This window comes from Petaurus breviceps, unplaced genomic scaffold (assembly GCF_028583685.1).
Source record: "Petaurus breviceps papuanus isolate PSGF00001 unplaced genomic scaffold, PetGlider_PUasm1.0 76, whole genome shotgun sequence".
In the NCBI taxonomy this organism is placed as follows: domain Eukaryota; kingdom Metazoa; phylum Chordata; class Mammalia; order Diprotodontia; family Petauridae; genus Petaurus; species Petaurus breviceps.
This window is the reverse complement of record NW_027186473.1, coordinates 16,496,849-16,501,650: the sequence shown is the minus strand read 5'-3', so window position 1 is coordinate 16,501,650 and position 4,802 is coordinate 16,496,849. Positions and strand designations below refer to the sequence as shown.

Sequence of the window (4,802 nt, the reverse complement as noted above, 5' to 3'; positions counted from 1 at the left end):
GGGCAGAATAAGCATTTATGTAGTTCCTCAGGCAGTTTTATAAATAGATGTGCTAAGTGCTTCTTACAAACATCTCATTTTATCCTCACAACAGCCCTGGAAAATAAGTGCTATTATTATCCCCATTTTAGAGTTGAGGAAACCGAGGCAAACAGAAGTTAAGTGACTTGCTTAAGGGCCTGCATCTAGTGAGTGCCTGAGATCAAATTTTAGCTCAGGTCTTCTTGGCTCTGGCCTTGTACTGTATCCATTATGCCTCTAGATGTTTCCACAAGCTGGAGAAAATTGGAGATAATCCACTATAGACTTTTCCAACTTCTGCCCCCTGAAACACTCCTCCATCTCCATTGGGTCTGTATTGCTAAATGCTCTCAACTCTAATCCATGGTCATGTGAGTGATGCTGTCAGCCTCTCCCCCTCTCCATCCTCTTTCCCACTGATTTCTGCCTTCCTTCCCCACCCCATTCCCTGACCCACACCTTCTGCCTCTGTACCTCTTTTGTCATTTGCCTCTGTTCCATCAGTTCAACTTGCCCCTACATCCTCTGTGCCTTATTAAGGTGTGATTCCTACCTCCTTTCTCACTGTCCTTGGGATCTTTCCTGGAGAGTACACAAAGAACTTGGTGTACCTTCCCATTTCATAATTTTACAAAGTAATTATCAATTTAATTTATTACCAAATTATACTTGTAATATTTGTATTAATTACAGAATTGATATGAGGACCATAAGAGATACTACATTAAAGGATTTTGCAAATGTCATTTTTATTTATTTATATGAATTTTATGTCAACTATTATTAGAATCTAACTTGGGAGAAACATACAGAACTAGTATAGATACCATGGGGTAGAAATCAGGTGATGTCACCATGTGTTAGCATGTGCATCCAAGAAAGCAAATGATGGTTTTAGGCCCATTCTGTACCCATATGTGAATGTGAATGTGAGCCTTATAGAATAGGGTTATGGGAAAATTGGGTTTTTAACTTGGAAAAAAATGTTTTCAAATTGATCAGTGGAACAGTCAAGATAATGGCTTAGAAGCAACTGAGCTTAATGACCTAGATAGAGGGGAAAGCAAACAAAAACAAACAAAGACCTTGACAAGAAGTAATTGGTTTTTTACTTTCTTTTTTTTTTACAAATATGAGTAAGGGGTAAATTCCTGTTCAAACAAGGAATAGAAGTGATAAAAAATAAAACAGAATTTAAATTATGTGATATTTAAAAATTTTCTAACTAATTAAATTAATGCCAATAGGGTAAGAAAGGAAGTAGCTGATGTATCAAACATAGCTCATAAGGATCAGTTATATAAAATAGAAAAGTAACTAAAACAAATATATAAGACAAAAAACATGATAAGTGGTCAAAGAACATAATCTAAAAAATATTATGAGTTATATGACAGAGCACCATAAATCATTAATAATAAAAGAAATGCAAAAAACTCTATTGTTTTACCTGATACTCAGCAAATCAACAAGGATAACAAAAGAAGGTAATAACAAATGCTAAAAAGATTGTGGAAAATTACAATAATATAGGCTTGGAAGAGATGTGAAGTGGCTTTACTATTCTGGAAAATACACTCACACATGAATGTGTTTGTATGTATGTATGTATGTATTTATGTATGTATACACTTTGATCCAGAGTTCTCCCCGCAAGGGATTTACCCTAAGGAGGTGAATGATTAAAAAAAAAAGTCTCATATATAACAAAATATTTATAGCAACCTTTAAAAAAAATTGGTTGTTGCTTGAGAAGGATGAAAATGGCATCACTATGTCAGGGTCAAGGTTATAATGTATCCAACTGTGTCTTCTCAGACCAATACGACTTCAGAAGCCTCTATTACAGGTCAGGTACAAATAACCCATGTGAATATTTGGAGTGAAGATGTCTCTAAATTTTACCATCTCAGGCTTCTTTTGAACTACTACAATTCTGCTTTGCTCATAAATCACAGCACCTTCTTTGATACAGGTACCCCATGTTGAGTGGTCCTGTACCAGTGTTGCTCATGTCTCATAATCAATACCAAAGTTTTTCAGAGAGACCTTGAGAGTATCCTTGTATCACTTTTTTTTTCTGACTTTCATGTGAGTTCTTGCTTTGTATGAGCTCCCAGTAAAATAGTCTTTTAGACAAACAAACTTTGGGTATTTGAACATTGTGGCCATCCCTTTGAAGTTGTATTCTCTGTAGCAGAGTTTGAGGGATTGGCAGTTCAAGGCAAGAAAGGACCTTAGTGTCTGTACCTTGTCATGGCAGGTGATCTTCAGAATCTTCCTGAGACAATTAAATAGATGCAATTCAGTTTCCTGGATTGGTACTGGTATACTGTCCAGGTTTCACAGGCATACAACAAGGCTTTCAGCACAGTGGCTTTATATATCTTCATTCTGGTAGATTCTCTAATACTTCTCTCCCAAACTTCCTTTCTAAAGTTCCCAGACATGGAGCTAGTGCTGGCTATACAAGCATTTACCTCATCACCTCTATGTACAACCCTGTAAAGTATACTGCCAAGGTAAGTGAACTTATCCATAGCATTCAGAATTTCTCCATTTGCTGTAACTGCTGGTTACATACGGGAAGTATGGTGCTGACTGGTGAAAAAGCTCTGTTTTCTTGCTGTTGTCAGGCCAAAATTAGAACAAGTGGCAGAGAATCAATCCATACAACATTGCATCTCAGCCTCAGAGGTTGCACTGAGTGCATGATCATTTGTGAATAAAAGTGTCACTTTCTTTTAATCTTTTAGTATTAGTATTAATTGTCTTATTAATAATCTGTTATATTAATAGTCTGATCTTTCACCTGGAAGATGGTCATCTACCCAAGAGTCAGTATGGATTCAGAAAGGGCTGAGGAACAGTCAATATGATATTTGCTGCCACAACTGCAGGAGAAATTCCAGGAGTAGAACTGATGTCTATATACAGCATTCGTCAACCTTACCAAGTCCTTTGACATTATGACTTATGAGGGTTTGTGGAAAATCAGAGCTATGTCTTTTCCGATCTACAGATTTCTACCCAAAGTCTCTCATTGATGATAATAGGGGATGAAAGACTATTCAAGGCAATCCATTGGCATGGTGGGTAGAAACGCAATATTACTAAAGATCAGACAGTGGTGCCAGGTCTTAGTGAAGTGTTATTGCTAAATGTAGGGAAACCAAAAATTTGAGACTGAAAACTTGTAAGTTTTTAACCTATTTTTGAGGCCTTTCCTAATTTTGTGTAGCAACAGCAGGAAATTTCCTCGAGCCCTGTGTGCAGAATTCTTCTCTTTCACATATCCTGTATCTATGGTTCCTTAATGTCACACCACCTCTACTTACGGCTGCCTACAGACTGCCCTAAGACTGCCCTATATTTTCCTCATTTATTAGAAAGACTCACAGATGTGTGACAGCAGTGTGTGTGTGAAGGAGGGGGAGACATTAGTGCCTAATTGAGGATTTCTCCCTTAAGGAGTCAGAATTTTTAAAAGAATATAAAAAATGGAAAGCAGCACTTATTTCTGGGACAAATATTTGTATTTATCTATTCAGAAGGAACTTGAAGACCTAATTGTATAAGTAGAAAAGATATCCTAGTACTTAAAGACTTTACAAATTGGTGCCAGGCTGTCTTGATTGAGGAGAGCCCAGTAGATCCATCCAGCACCAAATCAGACCAATATTCCTCATTCACTCTCTTTATTCTGCCAATTATGAGTATATCTTTCTCCATCCTCCACTCCATTATTCCTCTTCCTTTGAGAAATCTAGTCATATAAATTGTCAATGCTTCTGGTAAAAGTGAATCATTAGCCCTGGAATTTCCCAAGCCGAAACAAAATTCCCTGACCACCACTCCCCAAAATGAGATATAGCTCCTTCTGAACTTTAGGAGTATAGGGGTTCACATTTTTACATATGTATTCCTATAATTTAGCACAGAGTCTATCAAATATTAATATATATATTTTTTCTTATTCAATCAGTCTAAAAAAAAACATGAAAACCCAAGAACATGAAGAGCCTTGACCAACATGGTCTAGGAAATAAGTGACAGTACTTGGATTCAGACTTGGTTTTATGGCTCAAATCCATCATTGAACAAGAACTCCTTTTATTAAATTCATTACCAAATAGAGCAACAGTGTTGGTTGTCTTGCTGAGCTAATTAGCAGACAGGTATGTAAGTATCAGTAACTCAACCCCATTTTTTGTGGCATAAGCAATTCCTTCTCTTGCAAGCCAGTTCTTGGTTATCCTTAGGACTGCTGGTGAAAGAAAGGATGAGGCAACATCTTTTTATTTCACCTCAGAGTGGGGGAATTGGCCATAAGTTGCCTGTGGAGCTCTCAGGTGATCATTATGAGTTTACCCCTTAACCCCAAACCATTCCATGATGGAATAATAGGGAAGCCGGTGATGGCGAAGTTTAAATAATGAATGTCCATGAGGGTGATCTGGTGTCCATGGAAAACTACATGAACTTAAAACTGGAAAATTCTTAAGAGTATAAAAGGTTGGACATTATCTGGACACATTTGTAAAGTTTTAATAAAGAGCAAAAAATGCTGAAGAAGAGGAAAAAGCTGAAAAAGGAGAGAATAACATCTTTTCTTGGGTGAGGGTGGGAATTCTTTTGTATATTTCTGCAAAATAAAGATTTGTTTAAAATACCTATGAATACATACAGATGTGCTCATATACATATATGTAACAATATATACATACTCGTAAATGAATATATAAAATATGTGTGTGCATGCATCTACATGTGTATATATA

General features: G+C 36.5%; 1 pseudogene; it reads left to right on the top strand.

The window, feature by feature from the left end:
• Positions 1-4,382: 4,382 nt before the first annotated feature.
• LOC138174902 (small nuclear ribonucleoprotein F pseudogene) lies at positions 4,383-4,525 on the top strand (annotated as a pseudogene).
• The last annotated feature ends 277 nt before the right edge of the window (positions 4,526-4,802 follow it).